This window comes from Cantharellus anzutake (genome assembly GCF_015039405.1).
Source record: "Cantharellus anzutake strain C23 chromosome Unknown EI90scaffold_75, whole genome shotgun sequence".
Classification (NCBI taxonomy): domain Eukaryota; kingdom Fungi; phylum Basidiomycota; class Agaricomycetes; order Cantharellales; family Hydnaceae; genus Cantharellus; species Cantharellus anzutake.
In genome coordinates this window covers 275,541-290,766 of record NW_024067025.1, presented here as the reverse complement: position 1 = coordinate 290,766, position 15,226 = coordinate 275,541, and the positions used below count along the sequence as shown (strand labels likewise).

Sequence of the window (15,226 nt, the reverse complement as noted above, 5' to 3'; positions counted from 1 at the left end):
CTGAACCCCAAACAGCTCTGATGTCCACAAGTGCACCCCTGACTCCATTGGGCCATTTAGTTGCCTGCCCTGCAAGTCTGCCTTTGGACTGCTGTAGGAGAAATAACGGTCACACTATGGAAACTCATTATAGAAATATGCCAGATAAATCACAAAACCCCATATGACAAGTAGATATGAGAAAATAGAAGGACCTGAATTTTAATGAATTTTTACGAATTTTTACGAATTATTATGACTATACACAACAAATTGAAAGAAAGAAAATTAGCAAAAATACTTCAAGCTTAGCATCAACAAGACGGAATTCTCGGGGGAATTTATACCAAATATTAAGGAAAGAATTAGGACAATCGACCAATATTTGACTATAGAAACAATCAGAGAACCTCCACGGAAACTACTTTCCCACGTCCGCACACATAGCCAAGGATGGAAGTACCACGGAACAAGGATTCCTCAGGAACTAATGCAAAATTCAAAGTCGTGTTTATAATAGGAAATGTAGATGTCCCCCAAATGGACCCAATGAAAGTAATTACAGAGAAAACTATCCATAAACGACGGAGATATGACTAAAACTCCTGCAAAACAAGGACAACGCTTAAAAAGCAAGCGCAAAGAATAACCAGTAACGACCGAGACGAGCTTGATAGCCCATTAGAAAGGAAGGGATCTAATCTTAATCCACCCAAATTTTCATAATAAAAGGATCACGCATTAACGAGATATCCAATAACGGGAATAGTGACATCAAAAGTCCGAGCTCAGGGAAAAAACGATGTTTACAAAGGATCCATAATTAAAACATACAACGAAATTTTCACGGAAATTATGAAAAATGAGAAACTATAGTTATGCAAATTTTCAGCCCAAACGGTCCAGCCGTTGTAAAGTTATACCAATGATGGGAATATAGAAATCCGCATCATGTTTAATGACATGTGAGGGTGGCAATGCGAAGGGAACCGGCTGTCGGAACCGAGATCCGCACTTCGGCAGATCACGAAGACCAATTTCCGTCCAAATAAGGAAGAGCCCGGTCAAAACAAAGCATGGAAAGTGCAAAACAACCTTAGATCATGAGGGAAAAATCTGAAATAAATCACAGAAGCCCATATGAAAGATATAAACACCCACGCATATCATAAATCCCGAACAATTAAACAGAAACAGCGCCTGCATACGAACGACTATGGGAACGATGCACGTGATTACTGAATGTGCGCACGAACTTTTGCTAACTCGACGAATACCAGGAAATAGAACACAACTTTAGTACCATTGGAAAGGTGGGAATAAATGAAAATTTATGATACCAAGAACGTGAGAAACCATCCAGAAATGAATGAGATACAAGGACATGAAGTTAGAAACCTGATAACGCGCGGGAAGACAGCTTCAAGAGGTCCAGAGCCCTAAATAAAATACATAAAAATATGATATCTTCGAGGACGACCTACTATAACAACGAACAATACATATGGAGGATTAGGATGTGATAATACAAGGGGGAATCAGGGAAGATGAATGAAATCCACGAAAACCACTAAACTACGACGGACCATGGCAGGAATTTTAGGGAACGATATTCTAATGAAGTGGAGAGCTATAATACATTCGTTTGAGTAATTCTCGACTACTAGCAACTTTTTATTTCGGTTTTAAACCTGAACAATTCACTCATTTACCATTTCAAGTCTCATTTTAACTAAATGTCGCTGAATAAAAATGGAATAAATCAGCTGAAGGTCTCAGCGCAGCCACACGCATAGTAATGCGAAGTTTGAATTCAGAATGACCGAGTCATAGCAAATTTAATGGTAAATATGAGGAATTTGAAATAGGAAACTGCGACAAATGCAGCGCAGTCAAGTTTTAATTAACCATTAAAATAGCTTAGGCGAGGAAGGACAATAAGGATTCTAGGCGCAGTCTGACCGCAGTAGAGCCACAGTTCAGCGCAGTAAAGCGCAGTAGAACTATAGCATGAAAATTTCATTTTTTATTCAGTTTGAGAAAAATACACTGTAAATAAATCCTGTAAATAGGAGGTAGAGCATGAAAAAGGAAGGCGACCCAAGGAGTATAAAAGGGAGACCCTTTCTGCGACTTTTCGCCCCCCTCAGAGAAGTAAGAAAATAGAGTATTATTTTTCTCAAGCATTTCTGGTTGTCACTCCAGTGCGAAAAAGTGATATACAGTTAAGATTGCCACTGTAGTAAAAGGCAGCAATTAAGGAGAGAAATATTAAGTAGATATTTCAACAGGAGAGCTGGTTAACACTCCAGATTTCAAAGTGTAAACACAAAACAGTTATTTTGCTACTGTTAAAACAAGCAATAAAATAAGACAAAAATAAAACAAACTTAAGGGACACTCCAGACACAATCCAAATCCATTAACTGAGTAGAATCTTTGAAACTTCACCAAGTAGAAGATTTAAATTCCAAATTAAACAACGCTACACAGAATTACACCTAGACAAATTAAGAAATTTCAATAAAGGAACAGCTCTGCAGGGCTTGGTTTATCTGTAAGTCAATTCCCAGAAACTTTAGACTAACCCATAAAAATAGAATTAGCCAAAACACTCGGATTGGTACTATATTTACAACAAATAATACTAGTACACTTCCCCATCCTTACTAAAGAACCAGGGAACAGCTTGGTGGTGGTCTCGTTTGAACCTCCCAACTGACCTTCCTTCGTTCTCTCCTTCACTGCCCTCTCCATTCTCCTTTTGGGTTGTTGTCTGTTAAACCTGTAACCCAAGTTGCATATTCAGTTGACTAATGTCACGACCCAGCATATCCGTCACTTCCATCAACGTGTCCTAGTGCCACTTGGCACGTCCCACCTGTCAAAAACCCTGAACGAGGGTTAAAGTGCATGAGTCCGAATGCAGGCAGGGCTCAACTAGAGGGGATCTGAGAGCTCCGGTAGTGAACCGAAGCTTCTCCAGGAAGCCCAGGTCTGCTGGGTGGTACAAGAGGCTCTAAGAAGGACGCGGCCTCAGTGACTCAGAGGGAGTGCTGTGCCTCCGTTACGTCTCAGTTAGTCCTTTTATTTCATGTGTCTGAGGTATCTTGTAGGAAGGGGTCAGGAATCACTCATAGAGGGACTTGGGGTAACTTTTAGTCGAGATTAGAACTGAGGTACAAAGAGTTCTAATCTACAGGTATATATATAGAAGGAGGAAGAGAAGGACTTTAGTCAAAGTCTGAGTGATACTGACAAACACCAAAAGGTCCCAAATGATATCCTTAATGGGGAACCGGGGTGTCAGAGGGTGGAGTAGAAGGCTGGAGGATGAATGGGAACGAGAAATGGGTGAGGGAAGTTAGCTGACTGAATGGAAAGAAGACAACAGTCATACTATAAATGGAAGGTGACTAATTTGTGAGCAGGATTACCTGAGGATGTGGTTAGCTCCAAAGCCGGAGTTACATATCTGAAGGATTTTGGGTGACTCCACTAAATGAAATGGGAGGAGGAATGGTTTAGAGGTATGTCACACAATGCCGGAGATCCGTCGGGAGGTCGGAGCAATCTGGAGTCTCCAAATGTTCTGACTCGGGGCCAAGCTTCCGGGATGGGAGTGGCCAAGGTCGAGTGTGCCAAGATCCAGGCTGGAGCTGAGACAGTTGGGGAGGAAGGTGACATTGGAAAGTGGGGGGGTATGGTGTAGGGGATGGTGAGGTTGTTAGGAAGGTGTAGTGAGGTGGGAGAGTGCGGGGTTGGGATTCTGGGATATGACACCACCCGCTACCATCAACCAACCATCCATCTGTCCACCTGTCACCCTCATCCGCACTTCCTCCCCCACACATGTACCTTCCAATCAAGGTCACCTGTTCAAGTGGTTCATTGTTGTCCACCCACCAGCCGGATGGCTTGCTAGACAGCTGGATGGCCTTTTCTCTTTTGTCCACTTGTGGACTATTGTTCCTCCTTTGCTACTCATTGTTCTTGCTTGCCTTTTGTTGACCAAGTTTGCTGATATTAACTATTTGTCTATTTCTTCATTCATTAATATCGCACTTGATCCGCCACTCCTTCCGGGCCAGTGTCAGGGCATACACCCTGACCTAGCCCATACCTGCATCCACACCTGCACTCGCACCCGCACCCGTGACTGCACCCGGCTGTTGCGCTCCCTGCATGCACCCTGTGCTGGATGCTCAGTGCGGCCGGATGGCCCGGACCTCGGGTCTCGGGTCTCATGTGACTTCCGGATATCTCCGGAAGTTTTCGATGTATTGTGGCCACTGTGGGAAGATGAGAAGTTAACTTCCTTCTCATCTCTGACCCACAGTGTCACGACCCAACATATCCGACACTTCCCTCTACGCGTCCTAGTGCCACTTGGCCCGTCCCTCCCACTATCATCATCATCCATCCACCCATCCGTCCACCCGTCACCCTCATCCACACTTCCTCCCTCGCGCACATACCTTCCAACCTAGGTTGCCCGCTTCATTGTTGTCCACCCCCAGCCGGACAGCTTGCTAGACGGCCGAATGGCCTTTTCTCTTTTGTCCGCTTGTGGACTATTGTTCCTCCTATTGTTCCTTGCTTGCCTTTTGTTGACCAAGTTTGCCGATATTGATTATTTGTTCCTTTCTTCATTCATTAATATCGCGCTTGATCCACCACTCCTTCCAGGCCGGTCTCATTTAGTTACTTGTGTTTATAACGTGTGTAGGTTACACCGGATGTACCTCAGTTCGTATATCGACTTGGATTCCCCCTCTAAACTCTTATCCTCATCGTAAGGCTTCTGTCTGAAATTGGGACACCAACGTAAGAACGAAGCGCAGCGCTCCACCCGAGTCACTGAAGCTAAAAGTCCCACCCCTCTGACCTTACGAGCCTGGACGACTTCGCGTGCCTCACGGGTCACCCGGATACACTTCTGGCACGTTCCTGACACACAGTAGGCAAGTTGTATATACTTGCCTCTCTTATATATACCATCTCTGACCCACAGTAGGATTGTGCCCTGGATTGGGCTAGCTAGACTTGAGGCTGTGGGCCATAGGGGAGGGTCATGGGGACCCGGGAGTTGTCCCCTGACAGTCCTATTTAGTTACTTGTGTTTATAACGCATGTAGGTTACACCGGATGTACCTCAGTTCATATATCGACTTGGATTTACCCCCCTTGTCTCTTCTCCTCATCGTAAGGCTTCTGTCTGAAATTGGGACACCAATGTAAGAATGAAGCACAGCGCTCCACCTGAGTCGCTGAAGCTGAAGTCCCACCCCTCTGACCTTACAAGCCCAGATGACTTCACACACCCTTGCAGATCATCCAGATATGTGTCTGACACATTCCTGACAACTAACCCTTGACCCTGTTATGTCAGCTCTGCCTGGTCCCTGCCATTTATGGGCCCTCTGCCTAGACTTCCCATGTATCTGCAAATTAGGGCCCCAACATGCTACTGGGCACAGCACTCCAGGCTTGAGTCATACCTCCCTTTCGAATCCAGTCTTTGACAACAGGAGTCTGTATAAATGTTAGAACTGTGGGGCTGAATTGGTCCATTTCCATAGGTTTTGGGTGCAGGATAGGGGGTCAGCATAGGGATGATTCTATAGATAATGTGGCAGAGGTTGTGAGAGCTTGGTTTACAATAACATGATTGGGTCAGGTTTTGTTGATGATAGTTGTTGGATACTGACTATTTACATGGCATGGGATACTGTACTCCACAGAGCCCATAAGAGGCTAAGAATGGGAAAATCCCATTTCTATAATAATAAATATGAACTTTGATTTTTGTGCCACAACTGTGAGTGTCCACTGAATATGTTGGTATGCTTGTTTAAGCACTGGTGTAGCCTCACACTCCCAGTCCATCAGTACATGCCTACATATATTATTAATGAGGGGATTAAGGTTAAGGGTGGGGAATACAATCCTTACAACCAATCACAGGTGCATCATACATGTGAGGAGCCCAGGGAAGCATACATCTCCATCAGTTTTGATCACAGAAAAATTTATGTAAATAGTATTGGTGAATATAGACATGTCAGTGCTGCCTGTCTTCAGTAACTTTCATCATTAATTATGCTTCACACTTGATTGAACAATGGAAACCCCCCCCCTCTGCTCTGGCCATTTGCACATCACTGTGGCAGCATTGAGTGTCAAATCCTTGTAACAGAACAAAATAACAAGCACATAGAAGCTGTTACATAAATGGCCTTTGGGAGTTCATGAGCATCCATGGGTGTCCATGAGCACCCATGGACACCCATGGGAGTCCATGAACATCCACAGAAGCCCATGACCACCCATGGGAGGCTGTAAAAGTCATGTAATTTGTCAGAAAATCCATGGAACTCCATGAAAATCCATGAAAATCCATGAAATTTCAAAAAATCCCATGCAATCCCATGCAATCCCATGAAATTTCGTGAAATTCCATGAAATTCCATGAAATTCCATGGAGCCCATGGAGCATCTATCACTTTTCACAAGTTACTGCTTCAGACTAAGTGGTCAGGGGCGCTCACCCTGCAACAGGACCGCTGCTATGCATAGCCGCTATTTGTCCCACTGAGTCCTGCACGCTGGGACCTCACCACTTTCGGAGCTGTCCCTGACACCAACACTACCTCCGGGCCGACTCCAGTTGACTCTGGGTCCGATCCCAACCTCGTACCTTCCAGACCAGAGCTTGTGATGCTCCACACCTCTGGCTCCGGACTCCTGTACTGGAACCCCATTGCACCTCCACCTCCAGAACTCCGGTCACGTCTCCACCTCCAGACTTTGATCTCCTCCTTTGTCTTATCTCCTTGTATTCCTTATTGCATTTCATTTATTACGTCTTGCCAATATTCCGGACTTAGACTTCCAACTCCGGACCTCCGGAACTTACTCTGGACCCTGCAGTCTCTACTGTATGGTGTCATTTAATCCTCTTGTTGCTTCCTCCCTATTTGGACAGCTGCTTCCTTTCCACATTAGTCAGCTGTCGTTCCCCACAACCCCCTCCACTCCTTCCCCTCTTGGCCTTGCCCTTCTGGGAAGCACCATAGAGTTCCAACCCTTGACCCTTGGGGTTGTTCCCTTTGTCTCCTTCCAGTTCCCTTTGTTCCCTTTGGATTCTCTGACTCCACTCCTGTATTATTATATATACACTCTGTACATAGTTTCCTGTTCCCCTAGTCTGAAATCAATGACAACTAGAGTCGACGACTAGAACCAGAATCAACTGGATTGTCCCCCAAGAGACTCCCCCTGCTAACCTGAAATTAAGGACCACCTTAGATGGCACAGCACTCCACTTGAGTTGCTGAGGCCAAGGTCCCTCCTTCCTGAGTCCCTCCTCCACTTCTGGACAATATCGCTGTAACTGGGCAAGAGAGCTGCCCAGGCAAAAGAGTAGGGACCTGGGGGTAGTGTCTGAGTTGGGTCAGAAAGGGGGAAAGGATGGTTGGTGGAAACAGTGCCGATACTGTGCCATGGTCCAGGTGCTAGGAAACAATCAACAAAATCTCACTAAATCAGTACTCACTCCTGGTCCTTCTTGGACAGTCGTCAGGAGTCAGAGATACTGTATAAACTCGTACATCACCCTCTGGCATCACTAAACTTCAGTAACTCGTGAAAAGTGATAGATGCTCCATGGGCTCCATGGAATTTCATGAAAATTCATGAAAATTCATGGGATTCCATGGGATTTGTTGAAATTTCATGAAATTTCATGGATTTTCATGGAGTTCCATGGATTTTCTGACAAATTACATGACTTTTACAGCCTCCCATGGGTGGTCATGGGCTTCTGTGGATGTTCATGGACTCCCATGGGTGTTCATGGAATCCCATGGATATTCATGGACTCCCATGTTTCAGAGGTCTGGACCCTCAAGGGTAGTCACAGGCCCCCATTGGTTCTATGGACACCCATGGATGCTCATGAACTCCCAAAGGCCATTTATGTAACAGCTTGCTCTGTTACAAGGATTTGACACTCAATGCTGCCACAGTGATGTGCAGATGGTCAGAGCAGGGGGGGGGATTTCCATTGTTCAATCAAGTGTGAAGCAAATATTGCCATATTAATGATGAAAGTTACTAAAGACAGGCAGCACTGACATGTCTATATTCACCAGTACTATTTACATAAATTTTGCTGTGACCAAAACTGATGGAGATGTATGCATGTTTTTCCCTGGGCTCCTGTCAGGGCACACCTGCCCACCTGGCTCCACCCAGTGCCCTGCTTCCCCCTTTTCTTCCTTCTTCTCTTTTTTTATTACCCCTCCATCCTTCCCCTTTCTTTACTTTACTTTACTCTTGTTCTTTCTCTTTATCACATGGATGGCTTTCTCTGTATTGATGTACTACTAACCTGCAACCTGCATGCATGATGTGCCCGGTCCCAGGCATGCCAGATGACCTGGGTGCACTCCTGTTGTGCACCCACAGCAGATGTCCTTGGGATCTCCCATGGAGACACCTGGATGGTTGTGTGTCAAGCACACAGCGAGGAGGGCAGTGTCCCTGGACCTTTCCCCAGAAGGAGGCCAGAGGTAGAGAACAGGCAGAAGGACCGCAGCCTCAGCGACTCGGAGAGGAGTGCTGTGCCTATGTTCAGTAATGCTTAGGAGTCTGGTCCCCAACTTCAGAACAAGGGGGCGCGAACTCTGGGGGATAGTCTTGTCGATTTTGCACTAAGGTGCCATCAACTACAGTACAGGACTTATATACATAATAGAAGACAAATAGGGGAAAACCCAAGGGGGACTTACCCACTTGCTGGGTCGGTGAGCTCATGAGAGAATCGCCTTATCAAGCATTTTGGAGTGGGTAGGTGAAGGGTGGAATTAGTGACAGCTACTGGAGAGTAGGAAAACCTTTGCAGGGTGGATGGAGGTCCTAGGAGGTCCGTAGTAATATTGGGTAGATAGAAATATTAATAAACGTTTAGGATGAGGATAAGAGGTACTGGAGAAGGTACCGGAGATCGGAGGTGGAGGTGAACTGGAGGTGCAGGGGGAGGACGGACCAGAGGTGGACCGGAGCAGTGGCAGAGTGGAGCGGAGGTGAGGCAGAGTTGACACTGTGGCTGTGTGCGAGAGTGGCATGGCACTCTGCATGTGACCCTGGGTACATGTATATAAACACAGCCGAAGTGGGAACCAGAGAAGCAACCTTCTTCTCATCTTTCCCACTTCAGGCAAGTACCCTAACCTAGTTTAGTTTCTCTTTTAATAACAATACATCTTTCCCACTTCAGTCTAAGTGGCCAGGGACAGCTGTCCCATATCAGGCCCACCAGTATGCACACCCGATCCACCCCCTGCAAGGTCCTCAGCACTGGGTGCTATACCTGGGCCACCTTGACCCTGGACATGTCCCTGACAGCTCCTCACATGTATGATGCACCTGTGATTGGCTGTAAGAATTGTATTCCCCACCCTTAACCTTAATCCCCTCATTAATAATATATGTAACCTCATTATGGCATGTGCTGATGGACTGGGAGTGTGAGGCTACACCAGTGCTTAAACAAGCACACCAACATATTCAGTGGACACTCACAGTTGTGGCACAAAAATCAAAGTTCATATTTATTATTATAGAAATGGGATTTTCCCATTCTTAGCCTCTTATGGGCTCTGTGGAGTACAGTATCCCATGCCATGTAAATAGTTAGTATCCAACAAACTATCATTACACAAAACCTGACCCAACCATGTTATTGTAAACCAAGCTCTCACAACCTCTGCCACATTATCTGTAGAATCATCCCTATGCTGACCCCCTATCCTGCACCCAAAACCTATGGAAATGGACCAATTCAGCCCCATAGTTATAGCATTTATACAGACTCCTGTGAAGACATACAGTATAAAGGCTTTTGGTTGGGTCCCCAGGGGTCTCTATATTTTATGGAGTCCTGCAATTTCAACTGATATTTTCACTTGCTATAGTATTGTCAGGGCACCTCACCTGACCATACAACCCTGAAACCCCTCCCCCCAGTCTCTCCCCATTTTCCCTATTTTTCCATGTGTATTTACAACCAGGAACCCACAAACAGACCCACAGGAAAAGTCACATGGGCTAGGCAACAATGTCACCTAGCCCATGTGACACCTTTTCCAAGTTGTGAGAATGCACCTGGCTTCTGCCCACAGTCATGCTATACACTGGCACAGTCCACTTCCTTTTATAGTAGCTTAGCAGGGATAGGGAAACTCACCCTTCTTCTCAACTCACTCCCCACTAAGCCCCCTCAGTGAGTTTGAGGAACTAGTGCCCCACTGCCCAGAACACTGCACACACCCAACTCCAAGGTCAGGTTGCCCCTGGATGAGGGCTGAGTCCTGACAAGTTCATGCACTGTCATGGACTTCTGTGGACCTCCATAAACCTCCATGAACATTCATGGACATTCATGGACCCTTCTAATAACACTCCCATGGGTATTCATGGGTATCCATGGGCATTCATGGTACCCATGGAATTCCATGGAAATTGGAAGATAATGTTGTACATGGGCTTCCATGGGCTTCCATGGGTGTTCATGGCCCCCCATGAAAATCCATGGAAGCCCATGGAAGCCCATGGAAGCCCATGAAAGTCCATGGAAACCCATGGAAACCCATGGATATCCATGGAGCCCATGGGAGATATTACACTTTTCAGATGTTACTCCTAAACTTGTCAAACAACTTGTTACTTGGTGGGGGTGTCCCTTCTCATCAGGGGAGTCCCTCTTACCATACATGGAAATGTGCACTATAAGTGAGAAATTGCAGGGCAAAGGGGAAGAATAGAAATGCACCTCTATGGCGACACAGAATAGCAAGGAAAGGAAATACAAATAAAAGCAATGAAAACAATATCAGAAACAATAAAATGAATGATGGAAATAGTATCCCTCCTAATCGAGCATCCAACAACCTTCTCCCGCCGTCCGAATGGACTCTCATCGCTTGTAGCTTTCCAATGGTACTAATTTCATCCAAATCCATCCAGTGGTTCTTGAGATATGACTGGAATTGGGTGGCCACTAGATTGACACGTGTGGGAATCTTGACTGTAGGGCTGGAAATGCATCAGAAACATTGGTAAAAATGGGGAAATGGTAGAAAGGGTATCTGGGACCATGTATAAGGTGCATCGGGTACAGGGTGTTCATCAGGGTATCAGAATCGCGATTTCTGGGCTTGTTTGTATGGTAGTGGAGATTCCCACCTACATCGCGCTCTTCTAACACCTACCAAGTTAGCTGATGTGGATTGCCTCCGCTCCTTCGCCACCAACCTTGGAGCCTCCGTTTTCTGCAATCCCCTCCGACTCCCCCAATGGTCATCACCCCCTCATTTCAATATATTACCTATGCCTCCCTAAGTATGGAACCCTGAAGGTCTCCAGACAGCTCTGATGTCTGCAAGCGCACCCCCACTTCCGCTAGGCACTTAGTTGCCTTCCCTGGAAATGCAAGCAGGGGGGAAGGCTAGACCACAGTCAAGGGTCGCATCACCACTCTCCAGCTGCTCCCTCACCAAAGGGAAAGAAGAAGGGGGGGTGGAAAGGGCACCTAGGGTTTCAGACTCACTGTGACCCCGGTCCTGACTAACTCAACCTAAAAACCAACACTAGGTGGACCTCCCTGGAAGACAAGCTAGCAGTACTGCCTGCAAAGCACTGTCCCCAAGACTACAAGCACTCAGACACCACCCCAGGCACATGGACCTGGTACTTGGCAAAGCAGAGGGGAGAATCTCTGTATCATACTAGATCCATGTTGTATATAAACCATGGTCATCCTAACTAAAGTCCGAGCAATCCAACGGTGTTAGGGACAGACAGAAATGGACAGAACAACATAGAACAAAGAAAACAACAGAAAACATAAAAAATATATAGGAACGGCCACACAATCGATAAATTCCGACGATCTCCACAACGGCTGCACCAAATATCCCGATCTCAGACTCGTTCTACTCGTCTTGATGGTAGCTTTCCAGCGATACCAAGTGCGCCCGGATCGGAGAAGAATTGGGGGAGATATGGCGAAAATACTGAGAAATCGGCCCAGTAACAGGTCCAGGTGGGCCATAACCTGGTCTGAACAAATATCAAAAAATACAACGATGATAGGGGAGGTTCAACAGGCTTTGGAGGAGGTGGGGGATCGCGTGTCGGGTCCTAGGTAATGTCTGTAGGCCATGATATAGCGGTGTTGGGGTACTACCAGCTTTTCCCTCCTTCAATGCCTCCCTAAGTACAGAACCCCAAAGGTCTCCAGACAGCTCCGATGTCTGCAAGTGCACCCCCACTTCCACTAGGCACTTAGTTGCCTTCCCTGCAAGTCTACCTTCAGGCCGATTTTTCCTTTCCACTTCTGGGTTACAGCCCATTACCCTGCTAAACCCGGTAACCTGACTTGTCAGTAATATTCAGTCAGCTAACCTGTAACTCCGTTAGCTCTGCTCTGCCGGCCCCAGCCATTTACAGGCCCACCTTCTAGACTCCCCTTGTAACTATATATACATAACTTGTAGATACATTACACCTCAGTGATAAAATCAACTAGAGTTTTCCCCCTCTTTGTCAGAGACCAGGTTGAGATGAGGGAGTGTCTCTGTGATGGAGGGCTTCGGCCTCAGCAACTTGTGCCAGGAGCGCTATGCCAGGTAACACGTCCATGCCCTAACTTACTAAACTGGCAACCAGAACTGAAAGGGGTAAACTCTAGTCGATGTTATTACTGAGGTGTAACCTATGTACAAGTTGAGTATATATATAGTTACAACGGGGGCGGGTCCGCAAATGGCGGAGCCGAGCGGAGCGGAGTTAACGGGATTAGACATTAGCCGATTGAATATTACTGACGAGTCGGGTTATGGGGTTAACGGAATGGTAGGCGTTAACCCAGAAACGGAAAGGAGGGATAGGCCTGAAGATGGGCTTGCAGGGCAAGCGAGTGTATTGCCCAGCAGAGGCGGGGGTGCGCTAGCGGACGTCGGAGCTGTCTGGAAGCCTTTGGGGCTCCGTACTTAGGGAGGCATAGGTAATAAATTGAAAAGAGGGGGTGGTGACCATCGAGGGGTACCGAGGTGGTTGCGGAATGTGGGAGCTCCGAGGTTAGTGAAGAAGGAGCGGAGGTAGAACGGAGGGATCAGAGGGAGTGGAAGTCGATGGCCAGGGATGGATATGACACTCTTCTAGAGTTCCCTCTCAGTCAGTAAATTAGGGCACTGACATGTTACTAGGCACAGTGCTCCTGGTATAAGTTGCTGAGGCCAAAGCCCTCCATGTTACGAAAATGGGGCCGGAGGCACCCATTTTCGTCCATCCTAGGCGCAGGAAGAGGGGGAGGGGTAGAAGTTGAGTTCATTCGATTTACAGTAGATATAGCAGGTGTTGTTATAGATGTTATCACAAAGACATGATTTTGTTAATGATTGATTGGTTAAACTCTATTTATTTACATATCATGTGATTTGGGCGTGTGCAGGGCCCATAAGAGTCTAAATCGGGAAATTTCCCATTTCCATAACACTCCGTTACAGGGACATCATTGTTCGTCTTGGATCTGGTCTCTGACACAAGTGAGGAGTAGTGGCAGGGGCTGCATATATGATGCAAACCTGAAATTGATAAAGCGGGTTGCGCTTCTAGATGTCAGCTCTCAGTGACAGCTGAAGAGCCAAAATACTGGGGATAACCAGTGAGGATACAGTCTTATAGACCGTTTCTACACACCCAGAATGCATTGAAATAACCACCTCAGCCTAACAGGGCATATGGTCTAATGGCAGTACATGCTGAGTTCATGATCCAAAAGACTGGAGTTCGATTCCCAGTATGTCCAACTTTTAGGTTTCCCTAAAAAGACCATGGGTACAAATTCCAACAGAATGAGTGTGAGGGAAATGGACAGTTTATCAGACTGTCCAAAAATCGTTGAAGTGCAGTTCTTTGAGCTGGCAGTCAGCAGGGACTGAGGTGCCCTTGTTCTGGCTGGTATATAGCATATAGATATAGACTGTCTGTATCCTTTCTAGATGAAAGTGGGCAGTTTGTTCAACTGGCCCAGAATTGGCTGAAGTGTGGAGCGCTTCTGTGAGCTGGCACTCAGCAATGGCTGTAGTGCCATTGATCCAGTCTAAAACAGTTGGGAGATGGTCTTATAGAACATCTCTAGCCTCTTGATATGAGGGCAAGTGGGTGGTGAGGCCCACTAAAGCATCGGCACGATTTTTCATTGTGCATTTGTTCACAGTCACTAAGGGCTGTGAACCTGTGTACAAACCATGATTTGGAGCAGTTAAAGGGGTCGAATCAAGGCTGTGAAGCAGCCTTGAGCAATGAGAAACCCAACAGAATCAGGTATGGAAGAGACCTGGCACAATCCACACATCAGCAAGTTGTGGGGCTTCTCCAGCCTAGTCAGCCATCTAATGATGGCCTATAGAGGGGGGGCTGTTTGGCCTTCAAATGGGCCTAAAAGGGGGTATTTACTAGTGGATGTCCAGGACATCCTGGTGAAGAAAGAAAAGGCCTGATCCGTTCACCAGGACATCCCCAGGATGTCCTAGGATGTCCTGGGAGCAACACCAAGAGTCAAGGGTTAGACTCAATGGTGTTTCCCAAAGGAGGAGTGAAGGGCCAAGGCCCAAGGAGGAAGGAAGGAGGTTGGGAGTTGGGAATGGCTAGCTGACCGAATAGAAGGAAGCAGCAGCCCAAATAGAAATGAGGGAGAATAGCGGAATTGAATGGGACAATGCAATAGTTGCAAGGTCCGAAGTACTGTACCTGCATGACCAACTACCAGTCATGCATCACACTGGCTTTGTGGTCTGGCTGAAATGACAGTCATGTCACGCATCACGCTGGGGTGGTGGTTCATGTTAGAGACCAGATGTGGGATGAGGGTGATGTCCCCATGGTGGAGGGCTTTAGCCTCAGCAACTTAGACCAAGAGTGCTGTGCCTAGTTACACATCCATGCCCTAATTTACTAACTGGCAGCAAGGACTAAAGGGGGATAACTCTAGTCGATTTTATCACTAGGGTGTAACCTATCTACAAGTTATGTATATATAGTTACATAGAGGGTGGGCCCATGAATGGTAGGGCCAAGCGGAGCGGAGCTAATGGAGTTACATGTTAGCTGACTGAATATTACCAACAAGTCGGGTTACAGGGTTAGCGGAGTGGTGGGCTATAACCCAGAAATGGAA

General features: G+C 46.5%; 1 pseudogene across 1 annotated transcript; it reads left to right on the top strand.

Moving 5' to 3' along the window:
* Positions 1 to 13,781: 13,781 nt before the first annotated feature.
* Positions 13,782 to 13,855, top strand: EI90DRAFT_t229 (annotated as a pseudogene). Its single transcript has one exon. The product of its transcript is annotated as a tRNA-OTHER (tRNA).
* Positions 13,856 to 15,226: the final 1,371 nt, after the last annotated feature.